Below are 21,456 nucleotides of genomic sequence, written 5' to 3'. Positions count from 1 at the left end.
CAGCTTGCCTGAGTTTGGGTACCCCAAGGATTTTACATGCAGCAGAGAACTGCTGAATTAAGCTAAGTGTTGGAAGACATTGCAGTTTTAATCATTAAGTTAGTTCCCTGCTTCAGTGAACTTAAAAGCTGGCATATGCTTGGGAATGTTTCTGCTTCCAAACGCACAGCATGTGCATTTTTCAGATGTTTGACCTTGATCTTGTGACCTTTCCTCTAAAATCCTGAGAGTGCTGGGAACACTCACAGCTGAGTGATGGGAGCAAAACTAGACAGATAGCAATTCTTTTTTTCTTCTCTCTCTCTCTTTTTCTTTCTTTTTTTTTCTTTGCTTAATTCTTAGGTTACTCTGTTTTAGACTAGACCCCTAGTCTAAATAACTTCCCCTTTAGTTATTAATTTCCTTTTAATCTATCACTTTGGTATGACTTTACATTTTGAATTGATACCACTAAAGCCTAAAACTAGTAAAGCTATGTGATCCACCTGCTAAGGCAAGCTGGCATTTACAACACCGCTCTCCAGATAACCTTCTCTAGGTTAATGTTTTCAAATTTTTTGATTGCTGTTCAGAATAAGAAATGCATTTTGTTTTACCACCACATATACACGCATAAACATGTATATAAATAATTGAAACAAAAGTTTCAAGAAACCATATTTATCCTTTCTTCATATGATGCACTATGCCTTGTGTTATGGCCCACAGCCAAATTTATTTCTTAACCTTTCCCTGTATTACCTACAAGCTAAGAATGGTTTTATGTTTTTCAGTGGTTAAAAAACAAACAAAATATACTGAGACATATTTACAATGTGTCATGTACTCTTCTAAATCTTTGCATTTATTAACTTGTTAAATCTCTGGTGGTTAACATATTTTGAGGGAGTGCTCAGTGTGCAGGATGCTTTGGTAAATGCTTTCAGTGATGCACTTACTTAATCCTTTCTACCTTATGAGGCAGGGAGTATTAGCAGTCCCACTTAATAGATGAGGAAACAGATGCTATGTGACTTGCCCAGGATCACACACCTAGGAAGTGGCAGTTGGGATTTAATCTTAGGTTTCTCTGCTTCCAGACTTTTGATTCTTAATGCTATTGATGTTTGCAGCTTTGTGACCACAGCTTAACACATAATATGGGCCCAATGCATATTTGAAGAATGAATGAATACATGTATGAATGAATGAAGGATGCAGAGATAGAATGATGGTATCCCATAAATCCTGACCAACTATGGGAACACAGATAAATTAGGTGATTGCTTGGTGCTTTAAGAAGCAAGCAAACAAACAAAGTAAATCCCTCATTTATTGAGTGCTAAATACTGCATGTAAGTGCTTTCAATACATTTTTTCGATTGACCCTCATAATGACACTATGAGGTAGATGCTATCCCTATTTCGCAGAAGAAGAGACTGAGGTTCAGAGAGGTTAGATACCTTGCCTAAGATGACATGGCCAGTATATTTAGACCTGGTGTGACTAAGACAGACGATGTTCTTAATTACTGTGCTATGTACCACCATTTATTAATTTCTAATGTCACTGTAATACTATCTACCCCCATGATTTTGTAAGCAAAATAGACAATGTATCAGAACCTTCATCAATAACTATAATATTTTCCAATGACATATTTCTCTATCAAAAAGTTAAAAACTCAAGGTGGAAGAAGTAGAGGAGGCAGAGAAATGCCTTCCAGTACATTTGATATGGAGATTGTGTTATTAAAATGTTGTTATATAATTTTTGCAAATGTTCTATAAATCTAAAATTTTAGATTATTTATTATTATCTATTCTAGAATTAAATTTTTTTTAAAAGAACAGTACTAAACACATGAAAAAATAATGTTTAACTTCATTAGTCATTAGAGAAATGCAAACCAAAACCCCAGTGAGATACTACTATACCTCCACTAGGATGTGTACAATTTTTTTTTTTCGTGGAAGATAACAAATGTTGGTGTAGATGCGAAGAAATTAGAACACTTATGCATTGCTGCTGGAACTGTAAAATGATGCAGACACTGTGCAAAACAGTTTGATGGCTCTTCAATAAGTTAAACAGAATTACTATACCATCCAGCAATTTAGTTCCTAGGTATATATATCCAAAAGAATTGAACACAGGTGTACAAACAAAAACTTGTACATGAATGTTCATAGCGGCAATTTTCACAATAGCCAAAGATGGAAATAACCCAAAAGTCCATCAAAAAAATTAATGTATAAAGAAAATGTGGCTATCCATACAATGGAAAATTTTTCAGCTGTAAAAAGGAACAAAGGACTGATATACGCTATAAATAGAAGAACCTTGAAAACATGATGTCAAGTGAAAGAAAACAAATACAAAAGACCACATAGTGTGTGATTCCATTTATCTGAAATGTCCAGAACAGGCAAATTCATAGAGATAAGAAACAAATTCGTGGTTATCAGGAATTGTGGGGAGGCAGGAGGAGGAGTGCTGGTTAATGGTTATGGGATTTCCTTTTGGGGTGATGAAAATGTTCTGGAACTAAATAAAGGTGATGGTTGCACAACACTGTGAATGTACTAAATGCTACTGAATTGTGTACTTTAAAATGGTTAAAATAGGGAATTCCCTGGCAGTCTAGGGTTTAGGACTTGGCACTTTCACTGCAGTGGCCCCGTTCAATCCTTGGCTCTGCAAGCCAGGAGGCCAGAAAAAAAAAAAAAGGTTAAAATAGCAAACTTTATGTTATGTGAATTTTACCTAAATTTAAAAACTCACTCTGACACCATTTTATTTATTTATTTATTTATTTTTAAAATTATTTTTATTTATTTATTTTTGGCTTCATTGGGTCTTTGTTGCTGCACGCAGGCTTTCTCTAGTTGTGGCGAGCAGGGGCTACTTTTCGTTGCGGTGCACGGGCTTCTTATTGTGGTGGCTTCTCTTGTTGTGGAGCACAGGCTCTAGGCATGCGGGCTTTAGTAGTTGTGGCACGTGGGCTCAGTAGTTGTGGCTCGCGGGCTCTAGAGCGCAGGCTCAGTAGTTGTGGCACATGGGCTTAGTTGCTCTGCGGCATGTGGAATCTTCCCAGACCAGGGCTCGAACCCGTGTCCCCTGAATTGGCAGGCGGATTCTTAACCACTGCGCCACCAGGGAAGCACCCTGACACCATTTTAAAAAGGTGGCATACTAAAATAATATAGAATGTGCTGGGATATACGATACAATTTACAAAGGAAAAAATATAAATATTACATGAAATACCAGTACTCAGTACAGCATCCTGATTTAGAGTATGGACTTTCAAAACTAGCAGCTCTAGAATCAAAGCCCTGTGCTGTCACATAATGACTAGTTATCTTTAGGCAAGTTTTATAACCTGTATAAGACTCGCTGTCCTCATTCATCAACTATGTATAATTGCTGTTAGTTATAATGTAATACTTTTTATATAAGTTGTCACTTAGCCTAAATATGATGATGAAGATAAATATATACTTTGATCTTTTTTTCCTTTGTATATATGTGAATTGAGTGTTGCTTGTCTTCCTAATGATCATTTCATTAAAAGCAAAGGGTTTAGGGAGATAGCCATCATAGTTTTATCACCATATGTGTCTTTCTACATCCCAGGAAAAGTATCCTGTGAACAGATCTTTAAAATAGCTTCCAGGGACTTCCCTGGCGGTCCAGTGGTTAAGACTCCGTGCTTCCACTGCCGGGGTTGCGGGTTCCATCCCTGGTCAGGGAACTAAGATCCCACATGCCGCGTGGTACGGCCAAAAAAAAAAAGTAGCTTCCAAAGGAGTCTAGCAATTCACTATAACTATTATGTGAGGTTATATTGAAATTCAGGCTAAATTGCTTTAGTAAAATTTCTAGGCTGCTCCCAACCTGTTACTAAGGAAGAACAGTCGTGGAATATGGGAGTTGATAGGAAAGACTTTATTAAGAAAAAAAATACCTATTTTTCCTTCCCTTCCCCTTGAGGATAACTAAGCTGTCCCCATGAATATGAAGACTGCTATTTCTTCTTGAATTTGCATATGGCATCCTCCCAGGTAATTTATGGAACAAATCCTGACACAGCTCCAGAAGAAACCATATAGCCCCTTTAGTATCATTAGTAACTGAAAGGCCAAACGTTTAAAGAGGCAGAGGAAATCCATCTCCCAAAGGTTCAGACCCAGCGCTCTCTGCTCTATACCCTATACAATTCCTCCACCCACACAACTCAACCTTTCGTAAGAGAAAGAAACTTCTAGAACCCTGCCCTCTAACCTCTGTTCCTCATCTTCTGGAGCCCTCCTGGGAGTTGAGGAATGCGGGGAAAATAGCTGCAGGGTTTGACTTCCAGTTGGTCAACCCTGACACTAATTGCTCTCTGGGAGATTTTCAATCTTTGTTCTTGGCAAGAAACTGCAGGACAACAAAAGCTGCCAGCTGAGTGACTATATGAAGAGCAGGGAGGTGGGTCTGATAGGTATCTGGGAAGGGAAGGGAAGGGTTTAACAGTTTCCACTCCTGCTCAAGCATTCTAGTCTTACCAACGACTGTAACAAAGTTTCACTGACCTACAGGCATACCTCGTTTTCTTGCATTTTGAAGATACTGTATTTTCATAAACTGAAGGTTTGTGGCAACCCTGACTTGAGCAAGTCTATCCGCACCATTTTTCCATCAGCATTTGCTTACTCCAGTTCTCTGTGTCACATTTTGGTAATTCTCACAATATTTCAAACTTTTTCATTATGATTTTATTTGTTATGGTGATCTGTGATCTTTGATGTTACTATAGTAATTGTTTTGGAGGGCCACAAACCATGCCCAAGAAAGAGTTAACTTATCTGATAAACGTTGTGTGTGTTCTGACTGCTCTACCAACCGGCTGTTCCCCGTCTCTCTCCCTCTCCTCAGGCCTCCCTCTTCCCTGAGACACAACAATATTGAAATTAGGCCAATTAATAATCCTACAATGGCCTCTTAAGTGTCCAAATGAAAGGAAGAGTCTGATGTCTCTCATTTTAAGTCAAACACTAGAAATGATGAAGCTTAGTGAGGAAGGCAAGTCAAAAGCATAGATAGGCCAAAAGTCAGGCCTCTTGCACCAAACAGTTAGCCAAGTTGTGAACACAGAGGAAACGTTCTTGAAGAATATTACAAGCGCTGCTCCAGTGAACCCATAAATGATAAGAAAGTGAAACAACCTTACTGCTGATATGGAGAATGTGTTCATGGTCTGGATAGAAGATCAAACCAGCCACAACATTCCCTTAAACTAAAGCCTAATCTAGAGCCAGGTCCTAACTCTCTTCTATGCTATGAAGGCTGAGAGAAGTGAGGAAGCTGCAGAACAAGAGTTTGAAGCTATCAGAGGTTGATTCACGAGGCTTAAGGAAAGAAGCCATCTGTGTAACATAAAAGTGCAGGGTGAAGCAGCAAGTGCTGATGTAGAAGCTACAGCAAGGTATCCAGAATATCTAGCTAAGATAATTTATGAAGGTGGCTATAGCGAACAAGAGATTTTCAATGTCGATAAAACAACTTTCGCTTGGAAGAAGATGCCATCTAGGATTTTCATAGCTAGAGAGGAGAAGTCAATATCTGGCTTCAAAGCGTCAAAGGACAGGCTGACTCTCTTGTTATGGCTAAAGCAGCTGGTGATTTGCCATTGAAGCCAGTGCTCATTTACCATTCTGAGAATCCTAGGGCCCTTAAGAATTATGCGAAATCTACTCTGCCTGTGTTCCATCAATGCAACAACAAAGCCTGGATGACAGCTAGCACATCTGTTTACAACATGGTTAACTGAATATTTTAAGCCCACTGTTGAGAACTACTCCTCAGAAAAAAAAGATTCCTTTCAAAATATTACTGCTCATTGACAGTGCACCTGGTCACCCAAGAACTCTGATGAAGACGTACAACAAGATTAATGTTGTTTTCATGCCTGCTAACACAGCATCCATTCTGCAGCTCGTGGATCAAGGAGTCATTTTTACTTTCAAATCTTATTATTTAGGAAATATATTTCATAAGGCTATAGCTGCCCTAGATAGTGATTCCTCTGATGGATCTGAGCCAAATAAATCGAAAACCTTCTAGAAAGGATTCACCATTCTAGATGCCATTAAGAACATTCAAGATTCATGGGAAGAGGTCAATATTAATAGAGGTCAAATATCAATATTAACAGGAGTTTGGAAGAAGTTGATTCCAACCCTCATGTATGACTTTGAGGGGTCCAAAACTTCAGTGAAGGAAGTTACCACAGCTCTGGTGGAAATAGCAAGAGAACTAGAATTAGAAGTGGAGCCTGAAGATGTGACTGAATTGCTGCAATCTCAGGATAAGACTTGAATGGATGAGGAGTTGCTTCTTATGCACAGAAAATGGTTTCTTGAGATGGAACCTACTCCTGGAGGAGATGCTGTGAAGATTATCAAAATGACAACAAAGGATTTAGAATATGACATAAACTTAATTGATAAAGCAGCAGCAGGGTTTGAGAAGGTTGGCTTCAAGTTCTACTGTGGGTAAAATGCTATCAAACAGCATTGCATGTTACAGAGAAATCATTTGGTAAAGGAAGAGTCAATTGGTGTGGCAAATTTCATTGTTGTCTTATTTTAAGACATTGCCACAGGACTTCCCTGGTGGTGTAGTTGTTAAGAATCCGCCTGCCAGTGCAGGGGACACGGGTTCGAGCCCTGGTCTGGGAAGATCCCACATGCCGCGGAGCAGCTAAGCCCGTGCGCCACAACTACTGAGCCTGCGCTCTAGAGTCCGTGAGTCACAACTACTGAGCCTGCGTGCCGCAACTACTGGAGCCTACACGCCTAGAGCCCGTGCTCTGCAACAAGAGAAGCCACTGCAATGAGAAGCCTGCCCACCGCAACGAAGAGTAGCCCCCACTCGCCACAACTAGAGAAAGCCTGCGTGCAGCAACGAAGACCCAACGCAGCCAAAAATACATAAATGAATAAATAAATTTATAAAAAAAAAAAAAAGACATTGTCACAGCCACCCCAGCCTTCAGCAACCACCACCCCAATCAGTCAGCAGCCATCAACATGAAGGCAAGTACCTCCACCAGCAAAAAAGCTCAGGTGATGGTTAGCATTTTTTAGCAATGAAGTATTTTTTAATTAAGATAAATACATTGTTCTTTTAGACATAATACTATTGCACACTTAATGGACTATGGTATAGTATAAACATAACTTTTGGCATTAGGAAGCCAAAAATTCCTTGCAACTTGGTTTATTGCGATGTTCACTTTATTGCAATGGTCTGGAACTGAACCCACAGTGTCTCCGAGGTATGCCTATATTGGCTTAATGCAATCAAAATGGCTGAAACCCCCTTTTTATTCTATATACCTTATATGACTTACAAGGAGGTTAAATGTTCTGCATTTGTTTGAGCAGCACCTATACTTCTTCATACAGGCACTTACTCACTCAAAAATATTTACTGAGTGCCTACTATGTGATGACAATTTGCTAAGCACTAGGTACTGATTCAGCCATTCATTCAATAAATATTTACTGAGCACCTAATATGTACCAGACAGGTGAGCTTCCAAGGAAAATGTAGTCAACGAAATGAACAAAAGCTCTATTCTCATGGAGCTTCCATTTTAGTGGAGCAATACAAAAATGAAGAAAATAGAGTCTTTGAATAGTAGAGGTGCTCTGCAGGGCAAGATAAAGGGAATTGTGATGCCCTGAGTTGGGACTGTTATTTTGTGTAAAGGAGTTGGGGAAGGCCTCATGGTTAAGTTCATATCTGAGCAGAAACCTGAAGGAAGTCAGAGAGTGGACCATGTGGCCATCGGGAGACAGTGTTCCAGGCAGAGGGAGCAGCACGAACAAAGGCCCTGGGGTGGAGCGTGCTTGGTATGGCATGGAAATACAAAGGTGAAAACACTAGACACTGGTTTTACCTGCTTGGAACGTAGAGTCTGGTTGTGGAGGCAGAGAGTAATCAAATATCTCCCAAATAGATGTCTAATTCTGAAGAGCCCATGTGCCAAGAGGGAAACACAGATGGGGCTGGAAGATCCTACAAAAATAGCTGATCGAATCTCAGGGAAGGATTCCCTTAGGAAGTGTAGTTTAAACTGAAATCCAAAGAAGAAAGCGAGGTTAACCTGGTGAAGGGGAAGGAGGTGGTAGTGTATTAGGGAGGCTATTTCCTGTAAAGGGAACAGTGTGTGCTCTAAGTGTTTGTGTTCAGAGGGGTGGATGGGAACAGGGCTGGTTCTAGGACAAAGAAGATCCAGGCATCTGCCTTGCAGAGAATGAGGGGGAAAGCTTCCTTGATAAGCAGGAGGGTATGAGCAGGGGACATATCGCACAGGATTTCTGCAGTTTGTAATTACTTAACTGTTTAAATGAGTATGTTTACTGTCTGCCTTCCCTGCTGGAGCAAGTTCCAGGGGGCTGGGACCCTGTCTCCTTTCACTACTGTATCCCCAGCTCCTACTCCAGGTGTGGCCCCCTGCAAGGGCACGGTTTGTATTTGTGGGCTCCGTGGCTGGCTAATATCTCCAGCAATCTCACAACCAGCTGAGAGCCTCAGTGGTAACAAGCAGCTCGCATTTTGTGAGTAGTTGGCTCTGCCAAATTCTGGGTTCAGGAAAGGCCAGCAAACTCGGCAGTATTCAGAGCTGAGATTTATGTTTCAAAATCATAGATAAAAGCCGACTGTGACCATGGAGATCTCCTCCCACGGAGAAGCAGAGTCCAAATGGCACTGTTCTCCCTTCGTCATACTAAGATGACGTTTTCATCTTGACTTGGTGATAGTGTACTTCTAGGATGGGTGCTCATTGCATAGTATTAAAGAGTCAAACTGTCAGATGAGAAAACAATATTGTTTTTTTATTTCAAGAACATGTGATGTTATCTAAGACACCGGTTGCCCAGCCAGTAGACTGATTGCCAAGGCATCTTCACTGTGAGAAAAAAAAAAAAAAAAAAAAGGGAGGGGGTGTATAGCATAACTCTGGGACAAAGTGCAGAGATTTAGCCAAGCCCTCATTTTTGCAAAGCTGAAGATCAACTTTTGGGGGACAATTCCTGGTATTTCCTATCAGCCTCCACTCCCCGGTTCTTCCTTCCCAACAGCTGTTATCTTGCATTTGAGGCCGCCTGTGGTACCAGGGAAGTGAATTCTACCCTCCCCAGGGTTGGAGCAGGGAAGCCAGGTGCAGCCCATTCTGTTCACGTGGCCACAGTCACGGATCCCGGGCTGCACGTGGGAGCTAGGCTGGTTCCTGGAGCGAACCTCGGGCGCTGCACTTGGAATGCTGGGATAGAGGCTTCCTTCATGCTGGGCTGCGTGGTAACGGCAGCACCTGGAACAGCGGTGGTGATTTTTGCCACCAATAGGGCATGCCACCCCGGGGCCAGTGCTAGTTCAGAGGAGGCCAGATTGAGAGAATTGAATGGAGAGAGCGGTGAAGCCCCAAAACGTGGTGAACCTCAGAATCAAATTGCACCTGAATCCTGCCATGCTTCTGGACTCTTCCATGAAGTAAGTCCATACATTCTGTTTATTATTGAAATTGAGACTTCTGTATTTGGTGGCCAAATCATCCTAGATGGTAAGGGTAATAGAAATGCAGAAACAATTTTCTGTCCTCTAAAAATATAGTAGCATGTACAAAAAATCAGAATGCAGGTGTAATTGCTGCAAGATCCATATTCTCCTAATTTTTTTTAAGTGAAATCTTCCAAGAGTTAATGCCTTAAGTATGTTAATGACATTTTGAATAAGTAAAAATACATGTTTTCTTAAAAATGACAACAGTATGAAGGGGTAGACAGTGAGAAGGGCATCTCCACCCCGTTCTTCTCAGTTCTCTTCCCCAAAGGCAACATTTTAATTCCTTTACAAGCTTCTTATGTGTACTTCTTTTTTTTTTTTTTTTAATTAATTAATTAATTTATTTATTTATGGCTGTGTTGGGTCTTCGTTTCTGTGCGAGGGCTTTCTCTAGTTGCGGCAAGCGGGGGCCACTCTTCACTGCGGTGCGCGGGCCTCTCACTATCGCGGCCTCTGTTGTTGCGGAGCACAGGCTCCAGATGCGCAGGCTCAGTAGTTGTGGCTCACGGGCCCAGTTGCTCCGCGGCATGTGGGATCCTCCCAGACCAGGGCTCGAACCCGTGTCCCCTGCATTGGCAGGCAGATTCTCAACCACTGCGCCACCAAGGAAGCCCTTATGTGTACTTCTTAAGATAGTCTGTACATAGATCTCCCTTTTAATTTACACAAATGCTGCTATATGCTGTCAGCATCTTGCTTTTTTTGCTCACAAATATATCTCGGAGGTTGTTCCATATCAGAAAAGATACAAGCTGCTTCCTTATTTTTTATTTCAGTTGAAATACAGTTGATGGGCAATATTACGTTTCAGATTTTTTTTTTAATGAAAAAGCTGCTTCTTAAATATGGCTACGTGGCTAGGAATTTTTCATTCTTCATTTCACTGCTACCTGCAAACAAGGGTGAGTAAATTAGTTTGTTTAATCAGTGAAATGAAACAATGGTAGCAAACACCTTTCATACACTTCTGAGGAAATTCATTTAAAATTATGAAACAGCTCCAAACTATTCCATTTTTTGGTTCTGTGATTTATTTAACCAAGTTCCCATAGAGAGTCATTTAGGCTGTAACCTTTAGCTACTTTACACAAAGCTGCAACAAATGTTATGTATGCTCCTTTGTTTGAAAGCTGTATAAAATGTTCTCAAGAACAGTCTATATAAATATAGGCTGTTCAATCAAAAGTTTTAAACCTGAGACTGAATACAAGAATTCAAAAATTGTTTTTTGTTGACTTTTTTTGTGTGTGTGTTAACCTTTCCCCACCCCCCAACAAATAGATGGATTCCTTTTTTAAAAAAATTGAATTATAGGGGCTTCCCTGGTGGTGCAGTGGTTAGGAATCCGCCTGCCAATGCAGGGTACACGGGTTTGAGCCCTGGTCTAGGAGGATCCCACATGCCACAGAGCAACTAAGCCCGTGTGCCATTACTGAGCCTGCGCTCTAGAGCCCGCGAGCCACAACTACTGAAGCCGGCGGGCCTAGAGCCCGTGCTCCGCAACGGGAGAGGCCACCGCAGTGAGAGGCCCGCGCACCGGAACGAAGGGCGGTCCCCACTTGATGCAACTAGAGGGGGCCCGCGCGCAGCAACGGAGACCCAGCACAGCCAAAAATAAATAAATTTTTTTAAAAATTGAATTATAGTTGATTTACAATATAATGATAGTTTCAGGTGTACAGCAAAGTGATTCAGTTATATATATATATATATATATTTGATTCTTTTCCATTATATTGATGTTATTATAAGATATTGAATACAGTTCCCTGTGCTGTACAGTAAATCCTTGTTGTTTACTTTATATGTAGTAGTGTGTATCTGCTAATCCCATACTCCCAATTTATCTCCCCACTGCTTTCCCCTTTGATTATCATAAGGTTGTTTTCTATGTCTGTGAGTTTGTTTCTGTTTTGTAAATAAGTTCATTTGTGTTATTTTTCAGATTCCACATATAAGTGATATCATATGATATTTGTCTTCCTCTCTCTGGCTTACTTCACTTAGCATGATAGTCTCTATGTCCAGGTGGATTCCTTTTTCTCACTCATCCATCCATCCATTCATTCATTCAACAAATAGTTATTGAGCACTCACTATGTGCCAGGGAATATTTTGGTGCCGATCCTTACGTCAAGGGCCTAACATGACATGTTCGTTGGAGAAGAAGATAATAGGTCCAATGGACGGCCAATCATCTGTGGTTATTTATACACATTAATATTTAAGTGACTTTAGTTGTAACAGCTTCACAGTTACTTCAGTACAAACCAACTCAGTCTTGGACCTGTATCAGAAGGGGTCATGTCTATGCTAGGTCAGTCAATATTTCTAGGTGATAAAAGCAAGGGACCAACAGCCCCTTTCTAGGGAGAGCATTCCCTACAATCTCTTACTGCAAGAAACAGCTCCAAGCCATTCATTAAGCATCAATGCCCATGTAGCTTCCCTGTAGCCCCAGCTCTGTGGCCTTGGCTGATTGGACCAGGGGTGGGCATGGGACCTCAGGGCAACCAGTTTATAGGTTGGCTGGTGGCCTATGATCTGGCCTGACTCCAAAGCTTTGTCCAATAGGAATGCTGGTAACAACTTGCCCCAATCAGATCCTTTTGAATTGAGATACAGAGAAAATAAAATAAATGTTAGCTAAGGAAGCAAAACCAAAGGAGAGGAGAAGCCTAGTCATGTAACTGTTGAAGTCAAGGTTTCCAAACCCAGTGACTAACCGGAGTTAACCAGGTCAGGTCTGGTCTAGGGCAATGGTTGTCAAACTTGCAGAGACAGTCCATGCTTCTGGACTCTTCCAGTAAGTCAGTCCATATGTTCCACTTCTTGTTTATCTTGAGACTTCTGTTTAATTGGTGATTGTTGTCTGAATCATCCTAGATGGTAAGGGTGATGGAAATCCAGAAACAATCTTCTGCCCTTGCCTGGAGGGCCTGTTAAAACAGAGATGCTTGTTGCACCGTCAGAATTTCTGATGCAGTGGGTCTGGGGGGTGGTGCTGAGAATTTGCATTGCTAACAAATTCCTAGTTGACGTTGATGCTGATGATCTAAGGACCACACTTTGAGAACCACTGCTCTAGGGAAATCTTCCATCCATTCAGGTCTCTGTGAAGTAAGATGGGTCCTCTTCTTACCGTTAGGCTAGAGCGTTGCATTTTCTGGGTCCCTGTGAGATCATGCTACCACAGAGCTGAAATTCCTGATTGCCTTTTTTTTTCAGGTCCTTTTGACATCTCCACATTTCTGAGTCAGTCCTTACCGCATTACGAGCCCCCAGAATAGAACATAGTAATAGGTATCATTTATTGAGCCTGCACTCTGTACAAATAGAAAGCATTCAGTAAATGATAACTAGATGTTCACTAGGGAATTGCAATGACTCATAAATATTTTGTCCCTAAATTCACTACTGCAATATTGTTTATTTTGTATTTTTATTTTTAGAAATGTTTATTTCCTCTTGATTCTTACTGTCAATTATATAAGAACCAGTTTTTGCTCAGCATTTGCAATTTTTTCTACAGTTGTAATGTTCCATCATATCCTCAAAAATATTAAAACTCAGAGAAAATCAAAAGCAACTCTAACAAATGAGACTGAACTCTTCCTTTGACCTAGATATACTGTTCCTGACAAATTAGTGTGTTATTAAAATGTTTTAACTCTGAGGACATCTGTGATCACATTTATTACAAACAGAAAGAGGAAGATCTATTGGAAGTTTATTTATATCAAGTCCCATCCTAATAATCTCAGGTCTCTGGTTATGTCTTTTGTCAAACTTTAAAATGGAATATTTATTTTACGATTATTTCCCGTGTTTCTGCTCCACTGGACTCTGAGCTTTCTGAGCTCTGCAAGTGGGTCTGTTTGTCCATCAGTTTTCTCTTAGTGCCTAACACATGACAGGTGTTCAATAAATACTGGTGGATGTTATAGACTCAATGTTTGTGTCCCCCTCCCCGCCAAATTCTGACTCCCAGTGTGATGGAATTCAGAGGTGGACATAATTAGGTCATGGGGTGAAGCCCTCATGAATGGAATTAGTGCCTTTATAAGAAGAGGTCAGGGAGCTCCCTTACCCACTTTCCTTCATGTGAAGATACAAGGAGAAGGAGGCAGTATACAAGCCAGAAGAGGACCCTGAGCAGAACCTAACCATGCTGGCACCCTCATCTCAGACTTCTAGCCTCCAAGACTGAGAAATAAATTTCTGTTGTTTATAGGCCATGCAGTCTATGGCACTTTGTTACAGCAGCCCAAATAGACTAAGACAGTGAAACTGAATTACCCTGGCTGTACACTTACCATTAAAAAGTGCTAAGGCAAGCATCGTTTGTATCATATTAAACTAAAAGAATAATGTGAACATAATTAAAGTAGAATAATAAATTGAAAATAATGTAGCTCATTAAGTAAGCCAGTGAAAAAGGAGAAGCAACAAGGCTAGGAATTTCTTTATTCCTCATTCCATTGATAAGAACTCTGCCTGTGGCCAAGGGCAAGTAGATTGTTCTGTTTAATCAGTGAAGTAAGGCAACCACCTTCAACTCATTTAAAACGATTTTGCCCCATATTCTGTAAAAGAAATATAAGAGAGCACATAATAAAAATGACAGCGTGATACACCAAAATGACCCCTTTTATCTCAAGACCTTGAGGCATTTTGCAAATGATAATTATCTCTTATATCATCCCCTCTGAGGTAAGAATTATTTTCCTCATTTATAACTGAGCCTCCATAAAATTATTCCCTCCCAAAGTCCCAAGTCATGGCTGCTCTTTGAATCCCTCACCTCCTGAGATATGTCTAAGTTAGCACATAAATCACATTGTTAAAACTTTAAATCAGGGCAAAAAGTTATGTTTGAGCTATCCAGAGAATAAGCTACTAAGGGATTTTAGATTTCAAGTAAAACTTTCCCAGTGATGAGTGGAAATGGGAATGGATTGGAAGAATTTTTTCTTTAATTTGCTTTTTTTTTTAAAATTTTATTTATTTTTGGCTGTGTTGGGTCTTAGTCGCTGCACGCGGGCTTTTTCTCTGGTTGCGGTGAGCGGGCTTCTCATTGCGGTGGCTTCTCTTGTTGTGGAGACTGGGCTCTAGGTGCGTGGGCTTCAGTAGTTGCAGCACGTAGGCTCAGTAGTTGTGGCTCGTGGGCTCTAGAGCTCAGGCTCAGTAGTTGTGGCACACGGGCTTAGTTGCTCTGTGGCATGTGGGATCTTCCCAGACCAGGGCTCGAACCCGTGTCCCCTGCATTGGCAGGCGGATTCCTAACCACTGCGCAACCAGGGAAGTCCTGGAAGAATTTTAACACTAAAATCTGTTCAGTTCTACTTCGTATTTTAATGACGTTTTCAATATTTGGATGGCCTGAGAAATGAATTGACTTCAAAACACAATCTGAAGTTGTAGGTGATCTGAAGCCAAAATAAAGAATATCTGACAAAGAATACGTTCTCAGAGGAATGATAATAAAATCCTGGACTGGGAGAATGTTCCATTTTATTGCCCAAATCCATAGAAATTGACCATGACAGATCAGACTTTTAATATCTGGTCACAAGGACATCATTCTTAATGATCCCCAGCTGCAGAGAGTATGAACTTGGAATTTTCATCCCTACCTTTGTGCTATTAGGGATCCTACATTTTAGATTTACAGAATTTTTAAACTTCTATTTGCAAAGAATTACAAGTATCAAAAGAAAATTACCAGGATAGTACAAAAAAACTCCACAATGCCCTTCACCTAGATTCACCCATTGTTAAAGTCTTGCCCCATTTACTTTGTCATTTGTCATATATAAAATATTTTTCCCAAACCATTTGTATTTATGTTGCATTCATTATGCCACCTTATCCTTAAGTTCTTTAGTGTGTATTCCTAAGAACAAAACGTTCTCTTACATAACCGCTCTGTAGTTACCCACTTCAGGTAACTAAACATTGATCAATACTTTTATTTAATCTACTGTCCACATTCCACTTTTGTTGACTGATCCAATAAGGACCTTTATTGTATTTTTCTTCCACAGTACAGGATTCAGACCAAGATTGCATATTACATTTTGTTATTATGTTTCCTTTAATTTTGATCAATTCTTCAGCTGTTTGTTTGTTTTTTTTTCATGACTGATATTTTTGAAGAACACAGGTCCCTCTTTAAATAAGTTACATAGAAAAAAATTTTGGAGAAATGTAGGTTTAATGGTGGTGGTTATTGTTTTTCAGTTAACAACTTTTTTAAAAAATTGAAGTATAGTTGATTTACAATGTTGTGTTAGTTTCAGGTGTACAGCACAGTGATTCAGTTTCATATATATATGTATATATATGTGTGTATACATATATATATATATATATATATATATATATATATATATATATATATACACACACATATGTATATATTATTTTTCAGATTCTTTTCCCTTACAGGTTATTACAAAATATTGAGTATAGTTCCCTGTGCTATACAGCAGGTCTTTGTTGGTTATCTATTATAGATAGATAGATAGATAGATAGATAGATAGATAGATAGATAGATAGATATAGTATAGTGTGTGTGTATTAATCCCAACCTTTAATTTATCCCTCCCAGTTAACAACTTTTGATGGTAACTGCAAGAAAAGGAGAGATGGGAATTGCATAACTTCTAATTCAGTACTGTCAGTGAAATTCATAACAAATCCATTCATGTGTAATGTGCTAAAGCAGTGCCTGGCACACAGTTACTGGAAAATAAGTGTCCTCAAGAGCACCTTTCTTCCCCCTTCCAAACATGTATGTTCCATGTGATGAGGGCCATATATGAGTCTTGTTGGTAATTTCATCCTAATTATCTAACACAATGGGTTGGTGTTGAGTAGACTCAGTAAAATGTTTGCTGAATGAATGACTCCTGCAGGGATGAGGTGTATTCAGATGTGTTAACTGGTACCATCTCTTTTTTCTTTAAAATTTCAGTCACCTAACGTAGTGACAAGGCACGAAGTAATTGAGCAGGTATTGAAAGCCTTCACCTTCTCATGGAAGTGAGTTTCACAGCAGGTGTCAAGGATACTCCTGCAACAAATATTTTGTTTACTTCCCAACTGCTTAAAATCCACTGACAATATGGTGTTCTGTTATCATTTTTTTTAAATTTATTTTTATTTTATTTATTTTTATTTTTGGCTGCGTTGGGTCTTCGTTGCTGCACGCGGGCTTTCTCTAGTTGTGGCGAGCGGGGGCCACTCTTGGTTGCGGTGCGTGGATTTCTCATTGCAGTGGCTTCTCTTGCTGTGGAGCACGGGCTCCAGGCGAGTGGGCTTCAGCAGTTGTGGCACGCAGGCTCAGTAGTTGTGGCGCACGGGCTCAGCTGCTCCGTGGCATGTGGGATCTTCCCGGACCAGGGCTCAAACCCGCGTCCCCTGCATTGGCAGGCGGATTCTTAACCACTGCGCCACCAGGGAAGCCCTGTTCTGTTATCTTTAATGGTCATTATACATAATTTCCTTCTCTTCTTTGTTCATTCCTTCTCTCCACATGTTAGGATACCAAAAACTCATTAACTTAAATTCTGATAAATTGAAACCTGTGGAGTTTTTGAAACACTCTCTGTCATCTGAACATGCTAAGCAAATTTTAAAAGTAAATAAACCATGTAAGGGTGCCCATTTAGTTTACTTAGGGAAATCAATAGTGCTTTGCTGAGGCACTATTTACATACAAGTGATGGGTTAATGGCAAAGAGCTCTATACTATTATTTAGTTAGCAAATTGAGGGGACAGATTTAGGGGACTGCGTTGCTGTTTACTTGTTCTTATCCCCACACAGCCACGTTTTAGCCACAGACAAAATGATTGATGCTAAGAGAGAAAGAACTAGCCTAGGGTCCCACAGGTGGTAAGTGGCTCCGCTGGGATTTGGATCCAAGTCTTTAAGTTCTGCCTTTGCTAGACCACACTCTGTGCCAAACAAGTTTGAGTCGTATGAGTCCTTACCGTGCTGAGTCCCTGGCAGGCAAATTAAACCAACAAAGCAACTTCACCAAGAAAAAATTTTTGAGAAAGAATTAAATATATGCTATTTCAAGGAAATCAATAATGTAGTCCTTGGGGAAAAGTAGAACTTTGGCCTTTTTTCCCACTTATCTTAGGGTCATTTTTATTTTGAAATACAAGGTGGGGGCTTCCCTGGTGGCGCAGTGGTTGAGAATCTGCCTGCCAATGCAGGGGACACGGGTTCGAGCCCTGGTCTGGGAGGATCCCACATGCCGCGGAGCAACTAGGCCCGTGAGCCACAACTACTGAGCCTGGGCGTCCGGAGCCTGTGCACCGCAACAAGAGAGGCCGCGCGATAGTGAGAGGCCCACGCACCGCGATGAAGAGTGGCCCCCGCTTGCCGCAACTAGAGAAAGCCCTCGCACAGAAACGAAGACCCAACACAGCCAAAAATAAATTAATTAATTAAAAAAAAAAAAAGTTACAAAAAAAAAAAAAGAAATACAAGGTGGGGTGAGGGAAGAAGCCATTGTAATGTCTTTGGTCTTTAGAGCCTCTTAAAGTACTCATTGCAGCCCTGCGTCCTTTAAAAGGAATAAAACAGTGTTTCATTTAAAACTATCCTTTTCATCATTTTAGAGAAAGCTTCCTTCACATTGAGATAATGAGCTTTTCCAGCAAAATATGGTGGTGAAAGACTTTGCTTTTGAATTACGCAACTCGGAGCACATTTTGAGCAATTAGAACAGCTCCTGAGATAAAAGGAATCACCTGATAGAAAACACATATTTGTGTCTAGAGAGAGTTACAATGAAGATTTCAGAGTAGCGTTACTTTCTGATTTTTCGTTGTTTATCTCTGGTCAGCTAAGGATTAAATTCTTTCTTCATATTCTGATGAAGTGCCCTTCAGAATGCTTAATGGCCCACTCTACTTATAGTTGATTTTTTTATTTCTTTGAACATGTTTTTGTTTTTTACTGGGGGCCATAAGGCATAAGTTATGGGAAGAATCTGTTAGGAGTGTGAAAGGAATTGTATTAACCTAAAAGGAAGAATTAATAAATGGTCCATCTACTCCTATTTTAAACGCTCCTTTTATATCTGTGACTTAAACCGTTCCTAAGTATGATTGGTTTCGTTTAAGTTATATGCATTTTCTCCTAATTGTGCCCCTCAAAAATGATGAAAAAGAAAACAAGACGTAAACCTAACTTTGCACTTGACCTGTATAAACTGATGAATGAATGTTGTAGAATAAACATGTGCTTGTTCATAATAGCTGGGGTGAGATTGTCCTAAATGGCTGGCTGGTGGGCAGGCCAAGTGGTCATAGTCATGGGACCTAATATTTACTGAGCAGTTGCTATCTGCAGGCACGAAGGAAAGCACTTCACTTTCCCTTAACCCTCACCTGAAACCTCAGAGGCAGTGACTATTATCAGTTTTGTAGATGAACACGATGAGGCCCAGAAAGGCTATGGGTGACAAATGCCCCACGGCTAATGATCCCATTCCATCTGACTCTAGAGGCTACACTTTATTTTGGATAGATCTCACTGGCATTTTTCAGAAGGGGGAATTAGAAGGGCATTGAGTAGATCCAACAAACTAGAGGAAGAACTGTTGCAGTAGTCCACGTAGGAGGTGATGGGAGCTGGGACTAGAATTTTTTCTTAATTTTTTTTTAACGCATTCCTCCCATCCTTCACCCTCCCCCACCCCACCTCTGGCAACCACCAATCTTCTGTTCTCTGTATCTATGATCTTGTTTTTTTGTGTTTTTGTTTTTCTGTTCCCCATATAAGTAAGATCATTTGGTAATAGTCTCTTTGAATTATTTCACTTAGCATAATACCCTCAAGGTCCATTTATGTTGCTGCAAATGGCAAGATTTAGTTCTATTTTGTGGCTGGATAATGTTCTACTGTACATATATATGTGTGTGTATGTGTTTAAAAACATGGGGGTACATATATCTTTTCAAATTAGTGTCTTTGTTTTCTTCAGGTAAATACCCAGAAGTAGAATTTCTGGATCATATGGTGGTTGTATTTTTAATTTTTTGAGGAACCACTGTCCTGTTTTCCATCGTGGCTGTACCAGTTTACACTCCCATCAACACTTCTCCACATCCTTGTCAACACTTGTTATTTCTTGTCTTTTTGATAATAGCCATTCTTACAGGTGTGAGGGGATATCTCATTGTGGTTTTGATTTGCATTTCCCGGGTGATTAGTGACTTTGAGCATCTTTTCATGTACCTGTTGGCCATCTGTATATCTTCTTTGGAAAAATATCTATTCAGCATATCTGCCCATTTTTTAATTAGATTTTCTTGGGGTTTTGCCACTGAGTTGATGAATTCTTTGTATATTTTGGATATTAGCTCCTTATCAGATATACGATTTGCAAATATTTTCTCCTATTGAGTAGATTGCCTTTGCATTTTGTTGATGGTTTCCTTTGCTGTACAGAAGCTTTATCATTTAATGTAATCCCACTTATTTATTTTTGCTTTTGTTGCTTTTACTTATGGGGTCAGATTCCAAAAATCATCATCAAGACCTACGTCAAGGAGATTATTGCCTACGTTTTCTTCTAGGAGTTATATGGTTTCAGGTTTTATGTTCAAGTGTTTACCTTTTTTTTTTTTTTTTTTAAAGACACCAATTGTACTTGAACATTTGTTACCTTTTTTTTAAATTTATTTATTTATTTATTTTTGGCTCTCTTGGGTCTTCGTTTCTGTGCGAGGGCTTTCTCTAGTTGTGGCAAGTGGGGGCCACTCTTCATCGCGGTGCACGGGCCTCTCACTATCGCGGCCTCTCTTGTTGCGGAGCACAGGCTCCAGATGCGCAGGCTCAGTAATTGTGGCTCACGGGCCCAGCTGCTCCGCGGCATGTGTGATCTTCCCAGACCAGGGCTCGAACCCGTGTCCCCTGCATTGGCAGGCAGATTCTCAACCACTGCGCCACCAGGGAAGCCCCACAAGTGTTTACCTTTTTGAGTTAATTTTTGTGTATGGTATAAGACAGTGGTCAAGGTTCACTCTTTTGCACGTGGCTGTCCAGTTTTCCCAGCACCATTTATTGAAGAGACTGTCCTTTTCCCATTGGATATTTTTGGCTCCTTTGTTGTAAATTAATTGTCCATATATTCGTGGGTTTATTTTTGGGCTCTCTATTCTATTTCATTGATCTATATGTCTGTTTTTATGCCAATACCATACTGTTTTGATTAATATAGCTTTGTAATATAGTTTGAAACCAAGAAGCATGATATCCCCAGCTTTGTTCTTCTTACTGAATGTTGCTTTGGCTATTTGCAGTCTTTTGTGGTTCCATATGTATTTTAGGATTATTTATTCTATTTCTTTTTTTTAATATTTTTTTTTAAATTCATTTTTTTAATTATTATTTTTGGCTGCGTTGGGTCTTCGTTGCTGCACACGGGCTTTCTCTAGTTGTGGCGATCAGGGGCTACTCTTCATTGCTGTGCGCGGGCTTCTCATTGCGGTGGCTTCTCTTGTTACGGAGCACGGGCTCTAGGCATGCGGGCTTCAGTAGTTGTGGCATGCAGGCTTCAGTAGTTGTGGCTCACAGGCTCTAGAGCGCAGGCTCAGTGGTTGTGGCGCACGGGCTTAGTTGCTCCACGGCATGTGGGATCTTCCCGGACCAGGACTCAAACCTGTGTTCCCTGCATTGGCAGGCGGATTCTTAACCACTGCACTGCCAAGGAAGCCCTATTCTATTTCTTTGAAAAATGCCATTGGAACTTTGATAGGGCTTACATTGAATCTGTAGATTACTTTGGGTAGTATGGACATGTTAACAATATTAATTCTTCCAATCCA

General features: G+C 40.2%; 1 protein-coding gene across 1 annotated transcript in view; it reads left to right on the top strand.

Annotated features, from left to right (window-relative positions):
• Window positions 1-21,456, top strand: part of SLC25A26 (solute carrier family 25 member 26) — a 301,478-nt gene that overhangs the window by 6,461 nt on the left and 273,561 nt on the right. The gene's annotated exons all lie outside the window — the stretch shown is intronic.

This window comes from Balaenoptera borealis, assembly GCF_965194805.1.
Source record: "Balaenoptera borealis genome assembly, chromosome: 12".
Lineage (NCBI taxonomy): Eukaryota > Metazoa > Chordata > Mammalia > Artiodactyla > Balaenopteridae > Balaenoptera > Balaenoptera borealis.
This window is presented reverse-complemented; position numbering and strand designations above follow the sequence as displayed.